Genomic DNA, 21971 nt, shown 5'->3' with positions numbered 1-21971 from the left:
AACTAAATATATAGTATTTGAATATAATTATTTATTTATTTATTTATTTTTTTATTGTTGTTGTTGTTGGTATTATTGTTATTATTATTATTTTCTGTTCTTGATAACAATATAATAGAACATGTTTGATTGCACATTTTAAAAACCTATCACCTCTTTAAATACATGAAAATTCACCAATTCAATCTTAGGTTTGTATTTAAGATGCAAAAAACCTCTTTTATCTCTTATTGCATATTTCTCCACAATCTTATTCAATTGTATAAATGCATAATGTTCTAAAATCAACATATTATTGCAACAAAGTAGAAAATGCACACACAAAGAATACATACAATCAATAGAGAAGACAAACAATGTAAGTCATTCACTTCAAAGTTGAAACTCCATCTATTAGAGAGCACAAACAAGAACTTAATTTTACTAGAGAGTATACAAATTGTTGGCATAGTGATGTCTATATGAAGTATAAACAAGATCCTAAAAAAAATGTATTGCTAATCCTAGTGCCTTAACTAAAGAAGCTTTAAATTTAGATTCAGACCACCTAAAATCCCACTCCAAATTATAAACTCTCTATGAGTGTTGATAAAAATTAGTAGGCAATGCCTACTAAATCAACTACTTTTAGAGTTATAAATATAAGACACATATCAATACATATGTGTTTTTATTTATAAAAATTAAAAACTACCTTAGAATCCATAGCAAAAACTATAAGTTAAATAACTACCTAACATTTTCATACTACCTACCAACTACAAAAGAAATTGAAAAATTAACTTTTACACCAATTACTTGTTCTTTAGCAAAATAGCCTTATCTTTTATCTTTTAGATGCAAGAAATAAAAATCTAGACTCTCTTCATCTTGTAACATCCAATATGTCTTTGAAACTTATATGGACTTGATAACATTAGAACTTAAGACTTTCTCTAGTTTTACCTGTTATCATCTTCAACTTCATCATTGGTTGTAGTTTTTAGTAGAAGATAACTTATGATGATATTATCAAGAATTATCATTTTAGTAACAACTAATTCATTTGAATAGTCAAAAGATTCTAAATGTCCACTAAAATTTAGCATCAAAACTAGCAAATTTGGTCCTCTATCTATGAACAACATCCTTGGCAATGAGTTGGTCTTCAAATGTTGAAGAGCAAATCTAACAATGACAAGAGCAATTCTTATTGGTGCCATGTTCAATATCAAGAATTCTAGATAAAAAAAACCATCTCAAAAACTTTCAAAGTTTCAATCTTTCCCAGATTTGCAATATCATTCAGCATGTGCCAAAGAAGAAGCCAATTAAACTGCTTGCAATAGTGTGCCTTCAAGTTGCAAATGACAATGACATTACAAGATGGCATCTTTGAAGTTGTGTATGGAGGAAGATAGAAAAATGTTTTTAATTTTGCAACAGAATATCATTACAAATGTTGTTCAGCAAATCGTTAGCACTGCAATCGCCCACAACAACAATATTTTGGGGTTTACATAATAAGTATACATATGAACATACATAACTGTTGAAAAGAGCAAAGAACAAAAACCAAACCAGAAAAGAAAAAAAGAAAAAAAGAAAAAAAAAAGGAAAGGATAAAAACCAGCAAATTGAACACAGGACATGGTTCGAAGGAAAGGAGCAGAACAAGGGCAGGGACAATACGTGGGATTTTGAATGGCAGGTGGATTGAAGGCTGAGAATGTTTTGGTGAAGGTCGCGGTGGATTTTCCACGCTCAGCACTCTTTGAAGTGGAGTTGGTTCTTGAAGCGTAGCGCGTCGTTGCTCAAATCCCACGCCGAGGCGTTTGCGCTCACAAGTTTGGTTGAAGTCGGTTGCATGTTTGGATTGCTTGGGTGAAGCATGGCTGCCAGAATCGGAGCTGATGGTGTTGTGGGCTTGTGTGCGAGATGCCGCAGGAGTTGGGCTTTGACGCGGGCAATCGACTGTTGAGGAGTCGGAACGGGGCGGCTACAATTGCGATGGGGGAGTATCCACAAGAGCGGTCCCATGCGTGGAAAAGCCGAGATGTAGTGCAGGGCACCCACAACGCCAGCAGCGGAGCAAGTGCGGATGGGTTGGAGCAGAGGGGGTGGTGCGCAATGTGGAGCCAGGAAGGTTGGAGGTGTATAGATTGCGCGGTTGCAATTGTTCGTTTGCACGTGGGAAGGGTGGGGATGTTGCGAAGAGGAGGAAGCGCGTGAAATGGGGCAGGGGTTGGCGGAGGGTGGGGCGTTGGCCGTGGAGCCTTGGGTGGGGAGGAGCGGAAGCGGGAGGGAGTGTGGGCGAGTGGTGGAGTCGGAGCGGTGGCAACGCAGTGAGCGTGAGAGTGAGAGTGAGAGGGATGGGCGAGGCGAGGGAAGCGTGGGGCAGAAGGGGAGGGGGTGGGAGGGAGGGAGGGAGAGAGCAGTGGTGGTGGTTGGAAAGGGCGGGGGGAGTTGCACCATCGCGGTTGCGGGTGGAGGGGAAGGCGGGTATATGGGGGTGGGGGTGGGGAGGGGCTGGCACGACTATACTTGAACAGGATCTGTTCTATAGTGCGTACATCTGATCTGTGTTCTCCAACACAGACAAGACCTTCAACCCGGACGATGATTCAGGGCTCTCCGGCCTGAGCGCGATTGCCGCGGCTGGTGCCAGTGGCCCCCTTGCGGGGGCCGGAGCCAGCCTGCCAGATGAACGTCCCGCCTCCTCATTCCTGGGGGCGGTGATGGACGGAGAGCGTTCTGACGGGCACCGACTGTGACTCCGCGAGGAGTTTAGTTTTGTTTTCTTGTTGTTGTTGATGTTGTTCTTTCTGGCGCCGGTTTTGTGCGGCTGCCCGGTTGGTTGGAAGATGCGCGCGTGGCGAGCCCCCTGGCTTGGCATGTGCGTAGTCGCTTTGGCCGAGTGGTTAAGGCGTGTGCCTGCTAAGTACATGGGGTTTCCCCGCAAGAGTTCGAATCTCTTAGGCGACGGTTACATCAGAGAATTCATCGCAGCGACTGTGCCTTCCCCTTTTGCGCCGTTGTCCCTGTCCTCGACCCACCCGCTGCCTGAACTTCACCTGTTTTTTCCTCTCCCCCCTTCCCTTCTTATTAGTTTCTGTATGCTGTGCTGTTTCTGTGCCCCCACCCCATTGCCATCCCCGCCACCTTATGCTGCAATCCCCCACCACTCACCCTCTCATTTGTTTTCCCATCCATCAAGTCATGCACTTACTTACTTACTTACTTGGTTGTTTGTGAAGTCTCATCAATTGTTATGGATCAACAACCTCTTTTTTCTTCTTTCTTCTTGCATGCATGCTTGGATTTGATGATGGATCACAAAAATGTAGCATGTGTAAGAAACATACTAAATTGACAACCACATCATAAGATTATTAGCAAATTGCATGAATCCAATTCAATCCATGTTATCTATCTATCCATCTATCTACATACTTGTATGCACTTACATATTCCTCCAAAATTGCACCCACACTCAATCAAACAATGATACATAGCATGCACTAGCATTAATTACATTTTGTTGTAAACTGGTTCAATCATGGCCATTGAATCCTCTAGAAATTATCAATATCAACACCATTGGTGGCTCAAATGGACAATTTGATTCTAAAGCCTTTCAATGCTTTAGATTGCATACAATATAATTATCTAGGATTTCATAAAAACACATCATTGATCAAATGGTACATAATTGCTAAAGCATTTCCAAGTCTATAATCCACAATAGTACATTCGAAATAGCTATATTTCCTCCAAAATACAATCTTTTGTTTTTTTCTTCTATTAAGTACATGTTTGGTTATCATATCTTTTAAATCTAATACAAGTTAATATTAAGGATAAGTGCTTTATTTATTATTTAGATGAAATTTGTATCCTCTTTAAAAATATGGATGAATAAAATTTATGTATATATATATATATATATATATATATATATATATACATATAAATATTTTTGTTTTGTTAGGATTAAAAGATCTAAGTTTAAATGCTTGGATGGAAAATCTAATATGTTATATTTATCACAAATATGTTTTAGTCTTTATATTTGTAAATGATGGTTTATAAGTGGATACTAGAAGAACACATTCTATTTATAGATTATAAAACTCTAATTTCCATGTAGGATGCTTTATCCTATTTGAAGTTTGTAAATTATTGGCAAATATACATTGAAAACTTCACTCAACTTGCTATTTTACTTGCATAAGTAACTTCCAACAACAAATAAGAATAGAGTATAAATATAGAGGTAGTTTTTTAAGAATTGAAAGTAGTTTTGTCTTTAGCTTGTACTTTATATTGTTTGATTTTTTTTCAAGTTGTGTTTTTACAAAAACTTTGTATGAGAGGCAATTTTATCACAATTAGATATACTTTTTAGACTTCATCATCTTGCTTTTTATGAGAAAAAAAGAAAAAGAATAAAATCAATAATTAAGATTAAATATAAGATTTTCAATAAAGATTTTTTTGCTATTTTTTCTTTATTTATAAAATAAATTAATATCTAAAATTTTATTTTTATTTTCTTAAATGTTTTACAAATTATATAAATCTTAAGTATTTCATGTCAACACATGTCTTAAATTATTAGAAAGCCTATTAAAACATGTTTTATTTTTTAGTTTTTACAAAAATCAAAATTGCTTATTGAATTTGATGTATAGATGTTCCTATCTTCTAATAAAAAAACAAAGTGCTTGATATAATCAACTACAAATTGTCTTTTTAAATCAAAGCAACATTGTTGAATCTTTAAGTCAATGATTCTAAACAATACTACTATTCTTCATGAAGTTTATATCGTTAAGTTCTTATGATTTTATATTTGTGATAGTAGATCATTTTGCCAAGATGGCACATTTTGTACCATATACAAAATCTATTACATGTGAAGAAATAATTAAGCTTTTTCTTGACAATAGCTATCAATATCATAGATTGCTCAAGGATATTATATTGGATAGAGAAACTCAATTTGTATCAAGATTTTAAAGAATTCTTTTCAAGATTCTAAAAGTGGACATAAAGCTATCTTTGGTTTTTTTATCCTCAAACCAATGGACAAACAAAGTGCATAAACCAAGTTTTAGAGTAATAGTTGAGATGTGCCATCAACTACCAAGAAGATGATTGGACAACACTTTCATCATTGATAGAGTTAACATATAATAGTAAGATTCATTCTTTTATGCAATAAACACCTTGCTTTGATAATTATAGTTATCATCCATAACTGAATGCTTTTGACTTTTCAAAAGTTGATAATTTTATGGCAAAAGATTTGGCAAATTATTAATTTGAGCTACATACAATAATGAAGGCATGATTAAAAGAATCTCCAAGATGACCAAAGAAGAATGCAGATGCCTATTCCAAGTACAACTTCAATTCTATGGTGTCAAGGACATGAATCTCAAAGAACCAAAAACTCAATACATTCTTATATAATTAAAAAAAAATAGATATTAACTCAAAACTAATATAATATTGAAACTGGAATTACTATTGTTAAAGATTAGAAAGTCTTAAAACAAGACTTAGGACTAAAAAAGTGTTGATAAGAGTGAAGAAGACTTCACTCCTGCCTCCACATATACAATCTAACTAGAAGCTACATGACAACATTCTATAGGACCTTTGATACATGTCCAATTTACAAGACACGTGTCTTAACTTGCAAGGCAAGTTTTCTATATGTATGCCATATTGTTTGCTTGTATTGCAAGCTATCAATATATGCAATATGTGGCTAATTTATTGGCCAAGTTTCTAACCTATTGTCATGGACATACACATGTAAGCTAATAATTACATGTATAAATAGGTAGAAGTAAGTAAAAATAGGTAAAAGTAAGTTAATTCTATAATATTTATTGTGGAAGCTTCCTAGAAGCTTTATAGACGTTGCTTTGACTTTATAGGTGTCTTTAATTGACTTTTTGGATTAAAAACCTAGTTAACAAGTTGGCCATGTGACACACATGTTGTTAGCTTGAAGATCAAGCTTATTATGTGGCCTAAACATAGAAAAACTTGCCTTGTAAGTCAAGGCATGTATCCTACATAGACAACACATATTGGAGGTTTTATAGAACATCTCCACGTAGCCCTTAGTTAGATAGTATATAAAGAGACAAGAGTGAAGTCCTCTTCACTGTTGTCAACTCTTTTCTTGCTTCTAGTCTAGTTTCAAGGGTCTCTAGTTTTCTTATCTTTTGGCAATAGCCATTCTAGTTTCTTTTTTAATATACATATTGAGTTATTTCTATTTTGACATCTTTCTTTGAGAAAAGTCTCACTTATTTATTTGTTTTTATCAAGTGCTTGTCCTTGATACCTATCAATCACATATAGATACGTATAAAGGTGAAATTCTATCTATGAAGCTTCTAAAAAGCTTTTTTATAATATATTATCAAATTAACTTATTTTGACCTATTTATAATATCTATATATTTATTGGAGTAAATATATATATATATATATATATATATATATTGTGACATTACCCTCCTTCTAGAAATGAGTTCTATGAGGAGTAGTGATCACATGTTGAGGAAGTCCAAGATGCAACAAATTATATTTGCCACATATTTTGATCTTTTTTTTCTCCAAAGGTAATTGATAGGTCTTCTCAGCCACTAATAATGTCTTATTTCAAGGCAAAAATACCACTCTATTATTTGAACATTGTTGAAACCTTTGTAACTTTCTTCAAACAAAATATTTACAACACTATTTGGAGTAGGTTTTACTTCCAATAAAATCACCAAACATTGAGAGTCTCTTCCAAGGTTGTGATACCAAACACATTATATCTTGTCATCTATTCAAAAAAAAAAAAAAAAACATGTCATTCTTAAAGGTCTTCATCTTAATTACATTATCTTGGAGGCTATGATAATTACAATGTCTTGTTTGATAAGTTAACAAATGATGGCTCCTAAGTTGAATTTTTCGGTTGCTGGTTCTCTATCTCTTTAGTGCCACAAATATACAAAAATTACAAATAAAGATACAAGGTCAAATGTAATTTTCTTTGAACTACAGTTCTTTTATACTAAAGATTTGATATCCTTTATCTTGATTTTGATAGATGTTGTTGGTGAAAAGTATCAACCTTCTTTGTTGTATTTGCAAGATTTTGGTTGGCTCCCATGTCCATTCTCTAATACCATATCCATGCCAATGAACAAGATATTTTAACCTATGTTCGCACTACCTTGAATCTAAGACTTCTTCAACCTTGTACTCTTGGTTATTATCTACTTTTATAAGAAGAAATGCCATTTGTTGACTTCTTGGTATATCTATTATATTGTATGGCTCAAGAAAAGATACATGCAATATAAAATAGATATTTATAGACCTTGGTAGGTACAATCAATAAACAACTAGATTAATCAATTCATACATAAGAAATGGTCTAAGTGTACAATAATCCAACTAGTTACAAGGGCAAATGGTCTTGATATTATGACAAAGTAATCATACTTTGTTGCCAACATGGAATTGAAGTTGTTCCTTGCAATAATCATCTGTATTAATCTTTTGTCGTTTTTGAACTTCTTTTAGGTATGCCTTTATTGTTGCATGTAGCTTTGACAAATGATTTGCCAAATTTTTTGCCACATGATTATCAACTTTTAAAAGTCAAAAGTATCAAGTCATGGATGATAACCAAAATTGATAAAGAAAGATGTTTGTTGAATAGAAGAATGTATTGTGTTATTATAAGCAAATTCTACCAATGATAAAAGAGTTGTCCAATCATCTTGTTGATAATTGATGATATACCTCAAATATTATTCTAAACTTTGATTTACTTGGTTTGTTTGTCTATTAGTTTGAAGATGAAAAACCAAAGATAGTTTTATGACTACCTTTAGAAACTTGAGAAGAATTGTTCAAAATCTTGATATAAATTGTATCTTCCTATCTAATGTAATATTTCCTATCAACCTATAATAACAATAGATGTTTTTACAAAAATACTTAACTTACTGTCCACCTTTAATAGGTTTTATATATTATACAAAATGTGCCATCTTGATAAAAAAAATCTTTTATTACAAATATATAATCTTACAAATTTGAAACTAGAAGATTTGTGATAAAGTCCATAGAAATAGAAGACCATAATTGTTGTAGAATAGGAAATGGCTCAAGAAGTCTATAAAATTGATGATGAAGAGCTTTTGATCTTAAACAAATGTCACATGATTGAACAAAGTCTTTAATTATCTTTCACCTTTGAAGCCACAAAAAATCTTTAGATATTAGTTCCAAACTCTTGTTGTATCCAAAATATTAGGCTCTTAGAGAGTTGTGACAAGCTTAAAAAATGCATAATTGTACTTTGCCTTTTAGAATGTATAATAATTTTTTAAAATAAAATAGATTGTTCTTGAATTCAAACTTAAAAGTATCCCAAGTCTTAGAAGAATTATTCTTAATATCATAAATAAGAAGATCAAAGGACATATTCAATTGAACTTACTTAAAAAATAATTAAATCAAAAATTAATGTTGATTTCATTGTTTAAAGATGGAAATACTTTGGCTTCAAGAAAATTATTCTTTGTTGGTTAAAAGATGCATCTCTTTCTTTAGGAAAAAAATAAGAATTTTTGGAAAGGGCGTCTGACAAACCTTATTGTTTTTCAAATCAGTAAGTAATCTTAAAATCAAATCTTAATAAAAACATGCTTTAATAGGCTTGAAAAGAATTCAAAACACATATCAACATGAAGTACTTGAGGTTCTTGTGATTTGTATACATGGTGATTGGACATTGTTAGTCAAGTTCTTGTTAATGTATTCATTCAATGCAACAACTTTGTTTTGTGATAGGTTATAGATTGGTCTAAATGGTGGTTGAGTTTATTCTTAAAAATCAATATAACAATATTAAATGATGGTCTAAAATTTTTTTTGCATTCTTTTTTTAAAAAACATCTTAATAATCTTGATATTGATTTAGAATGCCACTTGAAATCTTTTTTCTATCAAAATTAGGTGTGGCATATATAACAAAAAGTTGATCCTTCTTTTATAGCATGCATAAAAATTCTTGCATCTACCAATAAAGATTTAGATATAGTGGAATTATGGATTTTTATTTAGCTAATAAAATCTTGGGCTAAACTATAGAAAAAAATAAAGTTATAAGAAATCCAATCTATTGAAGGATTATAGTTTTTTTAGCCATGATAATCCTAAAATAATTGGATTAAAAAGAGATTTAATCACATTAAATATTACTAAGCTATTATGACTATTAGTTGCTACATCTAATGGAACAATTTTATGGATGACATCTCTAAAAGACAACAAACAATCACCTATTACTTTTATATGCACAATTTTGGTTTTTTTGAATAAATGTATTTCTTGTTTTTTGACAAAATCTTTGTCTATAAAACAAGCTAAGGCTCTTGAATCTAATAAGGCTAAGACTTTGTGATTTTTTGATCTTAAAAATATTTCTATGACAAAACAAGGTGAAGGATCTAAGGAGGGGATATGACCTTTATTAGGTGTTGTACAAGATTTCAATTGCCCAATTCTTATTATAATTGAAAAAATTGGTTTTTTGATACATAATTCTCTTTGGCAACCATGCTCCTCATTTTGTGGTTGTGTTGCTTTTTTGGACAATGTTGAGCAATGTACTTAGGTTCTCCATAATATAAGCACAACCTTTTTTGATAGCATTGAGTCTTTTTATGCTCAGTAAGAGGTTTGAAACATACAATGTTATTTTGCATAGATTTTGATCTTAATTATTAAACTTTTATGAATTTAGAAGTTGTTACCATGACTTGACTTATACCCCTTCAATAAAATCTTTGTTTTTGGAATCTTTCAAAGAATTGATTGTTGCATGCAATGACTTAAGCAATAAATTGCTCCAATGAGTGTGAATGTGCTTTTGGTATCATCAATATTAAATCTTTGATATTATCTTTTAATCCATACAAAAATTGATTGATAAGAGCCTTGACATTCTATTTGATGTTGCAAGCAAGGTTTTAAAATTCAACATCATATGTAGAAGTTTAATGTAATTATTGTCATAAAGATAAAAGTTTGATCTCTACTATCTTTTTTTAATCATTTTTTTTTAAATGTGGCCATAATGGCTTTGAAGAATTAATTTAAAACATACAATTGTCATGAATCCTTTTCCATTAAAGGTGCAAACTAAGAAAGAATACTTTCAAAGAGAATTCCATCTATGAATCCAACTTGAATAAATCCATCAAAATATTGAGATATATGTAACTTTAGATAGAGCTTTACTTGTTGTAAAAATCTTCAAAACTTTGATCTTGTTCCATCAAACTTTTCTACCATACTTATTCTTGTTTCCTTCATACTTGTAGTAGCAAGACTTCTTGGATTTAGTTGTGAAATTGATCAACTTGCTTCTTTCAACTGCACAACTTTCTAGCATGGACTTTAAACTTCATTATTAACTTCTTCTATAGGTGTGGGAATACTACCTCCATAATTTGTATTAGAGATACATGAAATTTCTACCTTAAGATTATTAATAAATTCATGAAGATTTGCAATGGTTGCCAATCTATTCTCACTTTTGTTAAGAATAGTATTCATATTTTATTTCATTTTTATTTTTATTTTTTTTATCCACAATTCTAACAAATGTATCAATCAAATTAGAAGAGAATAATCCACAATCCTCTAGTAGTAAATAAAAATTTCTACAAAGAAGGGTAGTCTATTTTCTTTAAGAAAAATAATCATTGTTAAGGAACTAAAATATTAGATTGAAGGTAAGTGGTTCACAACCTTTAAAATATAATAATAGAAGTATGATAGTTTACTCACTTCTAAAAACAAAACAAAACTAATGAGTTGGCATTCTTATTAAACTATCAAGAATGTGAATCTTGAAGAATCAAAAATTTAATTCAATCATGTATAACTTATAAAGAATAGATTTTTAGTCAAAACTAATATAGTATTGAAATTAGAATGGTTATTGCCAAAGATAAAAAGACAAGAAAGTTTTGAAACAAGACTAAGGACTAAAAAGGTATTTAGAAGAATGAAGGAAGCTTCATTCTTGCCTCCATATATACTATCTAACTAGAAGCTACCTGGCGGCATTCTATAAGACTTATAACATGTGTTTAATTTATAAAACATGTGTTTTAACTTGCAAGTCAAGTTTCCTATATTTGTGCCACATTATTAGCTTGTACTATAAGCTATCAATACATGCAACACGTGACTAACTTGTTGGCAAAGTTTCTAACTTATCAATCACCTATACACATGTATAAAAGTGAAATTTTATCTATAAAGCTTTTAAAAAGCTATCCTATAAGATATTATCAAATCAACCTATTTTGACATGTTCATAAAATTCAAATAATTATTAGAGTAAATATGTATGTTGAAGATACATGTTCACAATGAAGTATGGTTACTTTGTCACAATATCAAGATTCATTGCCCTTGTGAAAAGTTGGATTACTATAGTCTTAGACCATGTTTTACTTGTAAACAAATCAATTCTATTACTTATCGATTATATCTACCAAAGTCTATGAAGATGCATCTTGTATTCTATGTGTCACTTCTTGAATCATATAAGACAATGAATATCTTAGAAAGTAGAAAAATGCCACCTCTTCATGCAAAAGTGGACAATAATCAAGAATATGAAGTGGAAGAAGTCTTAGATTCAAGGCAGCATTGAAATAGGTTGAAACATCTTGTTTGTTGGTATAGATATGATATTTGGAATAACATACAAAAGCCTATTACAAATCTTGCAAATACAACAAAGAAGATTGATGCTTTTTATCAACAACATCCTTCAAAATCAAGATAAAAAATAACAAGTCTTTGTTATAAAAGAAACAAAGCTACAAAAAAGATAGCATTCTACTTTCTATCCTTGTTTGTAGTCTTTTTGTATTTGTGACAAAAAAAAGATGAAAAATCAACAATCAATAGATTCAACTCAGGAACTTATATTTATTGACTTATTGGACAAGACATTGTGATTGTCATAGTCTTCAAGACAACGCATCAAAAATAGAAATCTTCCAGAACAACATATTTTTCCTTGATTTAATGGCAAGACACAATGCATTTAATATCATGACCTTGAAAGAGACTCTTCATGTTTGGTGATGTTATTGGAGGTTGCATTGATTATTGACAATGTTTTGAATGTTTTATTTGAAAGAAGTTACAAAGGCCTCGACAATAATCAAATAACAAGGAGGTCTTTTTGCCTTGATATGAAACACTATTGATGGCTAAAAAGACCAATCAACCACCTCTAAAGAAAACAAAGATTAGGGTATGTAGCAAATACAATTTGTTGCATCTTAGACTTTTTCAACATATGATGAGTACTTCTTATGGAACTTGTTCTTAAAAAAAACAATAATGTCATGGACATAAAAATTTACCTAAATAAGAAGTGTTAGATAAAAGATAAATGTAAGTAGTTTTAATATTATTTTGTGGCAAAGCTTCTAAAAAGCTTTACAGATGCATATTTGGCTTTACACATGTTTAAAGTTGATTGGTAGGTCAAAAACTTGGCCAACAAATCAACCATGTGCCACATATGTAGATTACTTATTGTATAAGCTAACAATATGGCACACATATAAAAAAATTTGCCTTGTAAGTTAAGACATGTATCTTACAAATTAAACACGTGTTGGAGGTCTTATAGAATGTTGTCATGTAGCTTTCAATTAGATAGAATATATGGAGGCAAGAGTGAAGCCTTCTTCACTCTTGTCAATGCCTTTTTCATCTTTAGCCTTATTTCAAGACTTTCTAGTCTTCTTGTCTTTGGCAATAGCCATTTCAATTTAATATTATACCATCTTTGAGTGATTATCTAGTCTTTTTGAATGACATAAGAGTGTATTGAACTTTTAGTTCTTTGAGATTTATATCCTTGATAGAAGTTTGTTAATTAAAGGTGGTTTTGGTCTAGCAAGCAAAACCACAAGTGAATGAGTGGTGCTTGTTGTAACATAGTATAATGTTACGATCAACAATTAAATAGCATTTTTATAATTTAATTTGTAATTTTTGTAGTTTGAGCTTAAAGAATAATTTCTAAATATTAACCTTGGATATTATATTAATTAAAAGAAGATTTTTTCAATAAAATTATCTTAATTAAGAATCTATATAATAATAGAAATATAGGCTTTAATTTTATAGTTTAAGTTTTAATTTTGTTATTTTTCTAAAATAAAACTTATTATTAAAAATTTATTAGTTTGTATATAAATCAATCTACAATCTAACAGTTTAAACCTTAGCTAAATTCTACTTTGAGTTTGTTCAAGAATGAGCAATTATTTTTGAAGGTTATAAAATTATGTTACTTTGTTATGAATGCCAATGTAAAATATTAATTCAATATAGTTTAATTTTTCAAAGTTAATGGATTGTATGTAAAATCTATTTAAAAAAGAATTTTATACTAATTATAATATAAAGTTAAAATATATACAAGAAAACTTCAAATAAAACATAAAAATACAAAGATTCGATAATATATGGTAGATACACAATATTGCATAAGTAATCTATTTTTATTTTTATTTCTTATTTATTTTTAATTTAATAACATTATATTAATATAAAGAAATTTGGATGATTCAATACAATATTATTGTAGACTTATAAAGCTTCTAATTATTTATAACTACTAGCCAATTTCTTTTTAATAATTATTTCTTATTTAATCTTTATTTAAATTAACTTAAATATCTAATTTTTAGCTGGATTGGACATTTCTTACCTACATTAGACACTTTTGCTCTCTTGTCTCGATCTGAAGGTGACTTATTGAGAATGTTTGGTTATTAAGTAAGTTAGATATTTCCAATATGCCTTAGACCTCTTGACCTAAATTTGACTATAACTTAGATTTTCTATATTTTAATCAATTACTAAGATAATTAAATCAATTATTAGTTTATTATTATATATCAAGTAAAAATCTAACAAACTAAATATATAGTATTTGAATATATTTATTTATTTATTTATTTATTTTTATTATTTTTTTTGTAAGTAGTACTGTGAGCAATATTAATTCTGGTTTCAATATTATATTAGTTTTGAGTTAATATCTATTGTTTTTTAATTATCTAAGAATGTATGGAGTTTTTGGTTCTTTGAGATTCATGTCCTTGACACCTTAGAATTGAAGTTGTACTTGGAATAGGCATCTGCATTCTTGTTTGGTCATCTTGGAGATTCTTTTAATCATGCCTTCATTATTGTATGTAGCTCAAATTAATAATTTGCCAAATCTTTTGCCATAAAATTATCAACTTTTGAAAAGTCAAAAGCATTCAGTTATGGATGATAACTATAATTATCAAAGCAAGGTGTTTATTGCATAAAAGAATGAATCTTACTATTATATGTTAACTCTATCAATGATGAAAGTGTTGTCCAATCATCTTCTTGGTAGTTGATGGCACATCTCAACTATTACTCTAAAACTTGGTTTATGCACTTTGTTTGTCCATTGGTTTGAGGATAAAAAAACCAAAGATAGCTTTATGTCCACTTTTAGAATCTTGAAAAGAATTCTTTAAAATCTTGATACAAATTGAGTTTCTCTATCCAATATAATATCCTTGAGCAATCTATGATATTGATAGCTATTGTCAAGAAAAAGCTTAATTATTTCTTCACATGTAATAGATTTTGTATATGGTACAAAATGTGCCATCTTGGCAAAATGATCTACTATCACAAATATAAAATCATAAGAACTTAACGATATAAACTTCATGAAGAATAGTAGTATTGTTTAGAATCATTGACTTAAAGATTCAACAATGTTGCTTTGATTTAAAAAGACAATTTGTAGTTGATTATATCAAGCACTTTGTTTTTTTATTAGAAGATAGGAACATCTATACATCAAATTCAATAAGCAATTTTGATTTTTGTAAAAACTAAAAAATAAAACATGTTTTAATAGGCTTTCTAATAATTTAAGACATGTGTTGACATGAAATACTTAAGATTTATATAATTTGTAAAACATTTAAGAAAATAAAAATAAAATTTTAGATATTAATTTATTTTATAAATAAAGAAAAAATAGCAAAAAAATCTTTATTGAAAATCTTATATTTAATCTTAATTATTGATTTTATTCTTTTTCTTTTTTTCTCATAAAAAGCAAGATGATGAAGTCTAAAAAGTATATCTAATTGTGATAAAATTGCCTCTCATACAAAGTTTTTGTAAAAACACAACTTGAAAAAAAATCAAACAATATAAAGTACAAGCTAAAGACAAAACTACTTTCAATTCTTAAAAAACTACCTCTATATTTATACTCTATTCTTATTTGTTGTTGGAAGTTACTTATGCAAGTAAAATAGCAAGTTGAGTGAAGTTTTCAATGTATATTTGCCAATAATTTACAAACTTCAAATAGGATAAAGCATCCTACATGGAAATTAGAGTTTTATAATCTATAAATAGAATGTGTTCTTCTAGTATCCACTTATAAACCATCATTTACAAATATAAAGACTAAAACATATTTGTGATAAATATAACATATTAGATTTTCCATCCAAGCATTTAAACTTAGATCTTTTAATCCTAACAAAACAAAAATATTTATATGTATATATATATATATATATATATATATATATACATAAATTTTATTCATCCATATTTTTAAAGAGGATACAAATTTCATCTAAATAATAAATAAAGCACTTATCCTTAATATTAACTTGTATTAGATTTAAAAGATATGATAACCAAACATGTACTTAATAGAAGAAAAAAACAAAAGATTGTATTTTGGAGGAAATATAGCTATTTCGAATGTACTATTGTGGATTATAGACTTGGAAATGCTTTAGCAATTATGTACCATTTGATCAATGATGTGTTTTTATGAAATCCTAGATAATTATATTGTATGCAATCTAAAGCATTGAAAGGCTTTAGAATCAAATTGTCCATTTGAGCCACCAATGGTGTTGATATTGATAATTTCTAGAGGATTCAATGGCCATGATTGAACCAGTTTACAACAAAATGTAATTAATGCTAGTGCATGCTATGTATCATTGTTTGATTGAGTGTGGGTGCAATTTTGGAGGAATATGTAAGTGCATACAAGTATGTAGATAGATGGATAGATAGATAACATGGATTGAATTGGATTCATGCAATTTGCTAATAATCTTATGATGTGGTTGTCAATTTAGTATGTTTCTTACACATGCTACATTTTTGTGATCCATCATCAAATCCAAGCATGCATGCAAGAAGAAAGAAGAAAAAAGAGGTTGTTGATCCATAACAATTGATGAGACTTCACAAACAACCAAGTAAGTAAGTAAGTAAGTGCATGACTTGATGGATGGGAAAACAAATGAGAGGGTGAGTGGTGGGGGATTGCAGCATAAGGTGGCGGGGATGGCAATGGGGTGGGGGCACAGAAACAGCACAGCATACAGAAACTAATAAGAAGGGAAGGGGGGAGAGGAAAAAACAGGTGAAGTTCAGGCAGCGGGTGGGTCGAGGACAGGGACAACGGCGCAAAAGGGGAAGGCACAGTCGCTGCGATGAATTCTCTGATGTAACCGTCGCCTAAGAGATTCGAACTCTTGCGGGGAAACCCCATGTACTTAGCAGGCACACGCCTTAACCACTCGGCCAAAGCGACTACGCACATGCCAAGCCAGGGGGCTCGCCACGCGCGCATCTTCCAACCAACCGGGCAGCCGCACAAAACCGGCGCCAGAAAGAACAACATCAACAACAACAAGAAAACAAAACTAAACTCCTCGCGGAGTCACAGTCGGTGCCCGTCAGAACGCTCTCCGTCCATCACCGCCCCCAGGAATGAGGAGGCGGGACGTTCATCTGGCAGGCTGGCTCCGGCCCCCGCAAGGGGGCCACTGGCACCAGCCGCGGCAATCGCGCTCAGGCCGGAGAGCCCTGAATCATCGTCCGGGTTGAAGGTCTTGTCTGTGTTGGAGAACACAGATCAGATGTACGCACTATAGAACAGATCCTGTTCAAGTATAGTCGTGCCAGCCCCTCCCCACCCCCACCCCCATATACCCGCCTTCCCCTCCACCCGCAACCGCGATGGTGCAACTCCCCCCGCCCTTTCCAACCACCACCACTGCTCTCTCCCTCCCTCCCTCCCACCCCCTCCCCTTCTGCCCCACGCTTCCCTCGCCTCGCCCATCCCTCTCACTCTCACTCTCACGCTCACTGCGTTGCCACCGCTCCGACTCCACCACTCGCCCACACTCCCTCCCGCTTCCGCTCCTCCCCACCCAAGGCTCCACGGCCAACGCCCCACCCTCCGCCAACCCCTGCCCCATTTCACGCGCTTCCTCCTCTTCGCAACATCCCCACCCTTCCCACGTGCAAACGAACAATTGCAACCGCGCAATCTATACACCTCCAACCTTCCTGGCTCCACATTGCGCACCACCCCCTCTGCTCCAACCCATCCGCACTTGCTCCGCTGCTGGCGTTGTGGGTGCCCTGCACTACATCTCGGCTTTTCCACGCATGGGACCGCTCTTGTGGATACTCCCCCATCGCAATTGTAGCCGCCCCGTTCCGACTCCTCAACAGTCGATTGCCCGCGTCAAAGCCCAACTCCTGCGGCATCTCGCACACAAGCCCACAACACCATCAGCTCCGATTCTGGCAGCCATGCTTCACCCAAGCAATCCAAACATGCAACCGACTTCAACCAAACTTGTGAGCGCAAACGCCTCGGCGTGGGATTTGAGCAACGACGCGCTACGCTTCAAGAACCAACTCCACTTCAAAGAGTGCTGAGCGTGGAAAATCCACCGCGACCTTCACCAAAACATTCTCAGCCTTCAATCCACCTGCCATTCAAAATCCCACGTATTGTCCCTGCCCTTGTTCTGCTCCTTTCCTTCGAACCATGTCCTGTGTTCAATTTGCTGGTTTTTATCCTTTCCTTTTTTTTTTCTTTTTTTCTTTTTTTCTTTTCTGGTTTGGTTTTTGTTCTTTGCTCTTTTCAACAGTTATGTATGTTCATATGTATACTTATTATGTAAACCCCAAAATATTGTTGTTGTGGGCGATTGCAGTGCTAACGATTTGCTGAACAACATTTGTAATGATATTCTGTTGCAAAATTAAAAACATTTTTCTATCTTCCTCCATACACAACTTCAAAGATGCCATCTTGTAATGTCATTGTCATTTGCAACTTGAAGGCACACTATTGCAAGCAGTTTAATTGGCTTCTTCTTTGGCACATGCTGAATGATATTGCAAATCTGGGAAAGATTGAAACTTTGAAAGTTTTTGAGATGGTTTTTTTATCTAGAATTCTTGATATTGAACATGGCACCAATAAGAATTGCTCTTGTCATTGTTAGATTTGCTCTTCAACATTTGAAGACCAACTCATTGCCAAGGATGTTGTTCATAGATAGAGGACCAAATTTGCTAGTTTTGATGCTAAATTTTAGTGGACATTTAGAATCTTTTGACTATTCAAATGAATTAGTTGTTACTAAAATGATAATTCTTGATAATATCATCATAAGTTATCTTCTACTAAAAACTACAACCAATGATGAAGTTGAAGATGATAACAGGTAAAACTAGAGAAAGTCTTAAGTTCTAATGTTATCAAGTCCATATAAGTTTCAAAGACATATTGGATGTTACAAGATGAAGAGAGTCTAGATTTTTATTTCTTGCATCTAAAAGATAAAAGATAAGGCTATTTTGCTAAAGAACAAGTAATTGGTGTAAAAGTTAATTTTCAATTTCTTTTGTAGTTGGTAGATAGTATGAAAATGTTAGGTAGTTATTTAACTTATAGTTTTTGCTATGGATTCTAAGGTAGTTTTTAATTTTTATAAATAAAAACACATATGTATTGATATGTGTCTTATATTTATAACTCTAAAAGTAGTTGATTTAGTAGGCATTGCCTACTAATTTTTATCAACACTCATAGAGAGTTTATAATTTGGAGTGGGATTTTAGGTGGTCTGAATCAAATTTAAAGCTTCTTTAGTTAAGGCACTAGGATTAGCAATACATTTTTTTTAGGATCTTGTTTATACTTCATATAGACATCACTATGCCAACAATTTGTATACTCTCTAGTAAAATTAAGTTCTTGTTTGTGCTCTCTAATAGATGGAGTTTCAACTTTGAAGTGAATGACTTACATTGTTTGTCTTCTCTATTGATTGTATGTATTCTTTGTGTGTGCATTTTCTACTTTGTTGCAATAATATGTTGATTTTAGAACATTATGAATTTATACAATTGAATAAGATTGTGGAGAAATATGCAATAAGAGATAAAAGAGGTTTTTGCATCTTAAATACAAACCTAAGATTGAATTGGTGAATTTTCATGTATTTAAAGAGGTGATAGGTTTTTAAAATGTGCAATCAAACATGTTCTATTATATTGTTATCAAGAACAGAAAATAATAATAATAACAATAATACCAACAACAACAACAATAAAAAAATAAAAAAATAAATAAATAATTATATTCAAATACTATATATTTAGTTTGTTAGATTTTTACTTGATATATAATAAAAAACTAATAATTGATTAAATTATCTTAGTAATTGATTAAAATATAGAAAATCTAAGTTATAGTCAAATTTAGGTCAAGAGGTCTAAGGCATATTGGAAATATCTAACTTACTTAATAACCAAACATTCTCAATAAGTCACCTTCAGATCGAGACAAGAGAGCAAAAGTGTCTAATGTAGGTAAGAAATGTCCAATCCAGCTAAAAATTAGATATTTAAGTTAATTTAAATAAAGATTAAATAAGAAATAATTATTAAAAAGAAATTGGCTAGTAGTTATAAATAATTAGAAGCTTTATAAGTCTACAATAATATTGTATTGAATCATCCAAATTTCTTTATATTAATATAATGTTATTAAATTAAAAATAAATAAGAAATAAAAATAAAAATAGATTACTTATGCAATATTGTGTATCTACCATATATTATCGAATCTTTGTATTTTTATGTTTTATTTGAAGTTTTCTTGTATATATTTTAACTTTATATTATAATTAGTATAAAATTCTTTTTTAAATAGATTTTACATACAATCCATTAACTTTGAAAAATTAAACTATATTGAATTAATATTTTACATTGGCATTCATAACAAAGTAACATAATTTTATAACCTTCAAAAATAATTGCTCATTCTTGAACAAACTCAAAGTAGAATTTAGCTAAGGTTTAAACTGTTAGATTGTAGATTGATTTATATACAAACTAATAAATTTTTAATAATAAGTTTTATTTTAGAAAAATAACAAAATTAAAACTTAAACTATAAAATTAAAGCCTATATTTCTATTATTATATAGATTCTTAATTAAGATAATTTTATTGAAAAAATCTTCTTTTAATTAATATAATATCCAAGGTTAATATTTAGAAATTATTCTTTAAGCTCAAACTACAAAAATTACAAATTAAATTATAAAAATGCTATTTAATTGTTGATCGTAACATTATACTATGTTACAACAAGCACCACTCATTCACTTGTGGTTTTGCTTGCTAGACCAAAACCACCTTTAATTAACAAACTTCTATCAAGGATATAAATCTCAAAGAACTAAAAGTTCAATACACTCTTATGTCATTCAAAAAGACTAGATAATCACTCAAAGATGGTATAATATTAAATTGAAATGGCTATTGCCAAAGACAAGAAGACTAGAAAGTCTTGAAATAAGGCTAAAGATGAAAAAGGCATTGACAAGAGTGAAGAAGGCTTCACTCTTGCCTCCATATATTCTATCTAATTGAAAGCTACATGACAACATTCTATAAGACCTCCAACACGTGTTTAATTTGTAAGATACAAGTCTTAACTTACAAGGCAAATTTTTTTATATGTGTGCCACATTGTTAGCTTATACCATAAGTAATCCACATATGTGGCACATGGTTGATTTGTTGGCCAAGTTTTTCACCTATCAATCAACTTTAAACATGTGTAAAGCCAAATATGCATCTGTAAAGCTTTTTAGAAGCTTTGCCACAAAATAATATTAAAACTACTTACATTTATCTTTTATCTAACACTTCTTATTTAGGTAAATTTTTATGTCCATGACATTATTGTTTTTTTTAAGAACAAGTTCCATAAGAAGTACTCATCATATGTTGAAAAAGTCTAAGATGCAACAAATTGTATTTGCTACATACCCTAATCTTTGTTTTCTTTAGAGGTGGTTGATTGGTCTTTTTAGCCATCAATAGTGTTTCATATCAAGGCAAAAAGACCTCCTTGTTATTTGATTATTGTCGAGGCCTTTGTAACTTCTTTCAAATAAAACATTCAAAACATTGTCAATAATCAATGCAACCTCCAATAACATCACCAAACATGAAGAGTCTCTTTCAAGGTCATGATATTAAATGCATTGTGTCTTGCCATTAAATCAAGGAAAAATATGTTGTTCTGGAAGATTTCTATTTTTGATGCGTTGTCTTGAAGACTATGACAATCACAATGTCTTGTCCAATAAGTCAATAAATATAAGTTCCTGAGTTGAATCTATTGATTGTTGATTTTTCATCTTTTTTTTGTCACAAATACAAAAAGACTACAAACAAGGATAGAAAGTAGAATGCTATCTTTTTTGTAGCTTTGTTTCTTTTATAACAAAGACTTGTTATTTTTTATCTTGATTTTGAAGGATGTTGTTGATAAAAAGCATCAATCTTCTTTGTTGTATTTGCAAGATTTGTAATAGGCTTTTGTATGTTATTCCAAATATCATATCTATACCAACAAACAAGATGTTTCAACCTATTTCAATGCTGCCTTGAATCTAAGACTTCTTCCACTTCATATTCTTGATTATTGT

General features: G+C 31.3%; 4 non-coding genes across 4 annotated transcripts; 2 read left to right on the top strand and 2 right to left on the bottom strand.

The window, feature by feature from the left end:
- Window positions 1-2513: 2513 nt before the first annotated feature.
- LOC149986681 (small nucleolar RNA U3) lies at window positions 2514-2743 on the top strand. The gene has a single exon (XR_016499927.1). It is a non-coding gene; the product is annotated as a small nucleolar RNA U3 (small nucleolar RNA).
- A 139-nt stretch (window positions 2744-2882) lies between these two features.
- TRNAS-GCU (transfer RNA serine (anticodon GCU)) lies at window positions 2883-2964 on the top strand. The gene has a single exon. It is a non-coding gene; the product is annotated as a tRNA-Ser (tRNA).
- Window positions 2965-16665: 13701 nt separating this feature from the next.
- TRNAS-GCU (transfer RNA serine (anticodon GCU)) lies at window positions 16666-16747 on the bottom strand. The gene has a single exon. It is a non-coding gene; the product is annotated as a tRNA-Ser (tRNA).
- Window positions 16748-16886: 139 nt separating this feature from the next.
- LOC149986678 (small nucleolar RNA U3) lies at window positions 16887-17116 on the bottom strand. The gene has a single exon (XR_016499926.1). It is a non-coding gene; the product is annotated as a small nucleolar RNA U3 (small nucleolar RNA).
- Between the last annotated feature and the right edge of the window lie 4855 nt (window positions 17117-21971).

Source organism: Physcomitrium patens, chromosome 21 (genome assembly GCF_059467195.1).
Source record: "Physcomitrium patens ecotype Gransden chromosome 21, ASM5946719v1, whole genome shotgun sequence".
Classification (NCBI taxonomy): domain Eukaryota; kingdom Viridiplantae; phylum Streptophyta; class Bryopsida; order Funariales; family Funariaceae; genus Physcomitrium; species Physcomitrium patens.
The sequence above is the reverse complement of the archived record's forward strand: the minus strand, read 5'-3'. Positions and strand labels throughout refer to the sequence as shown.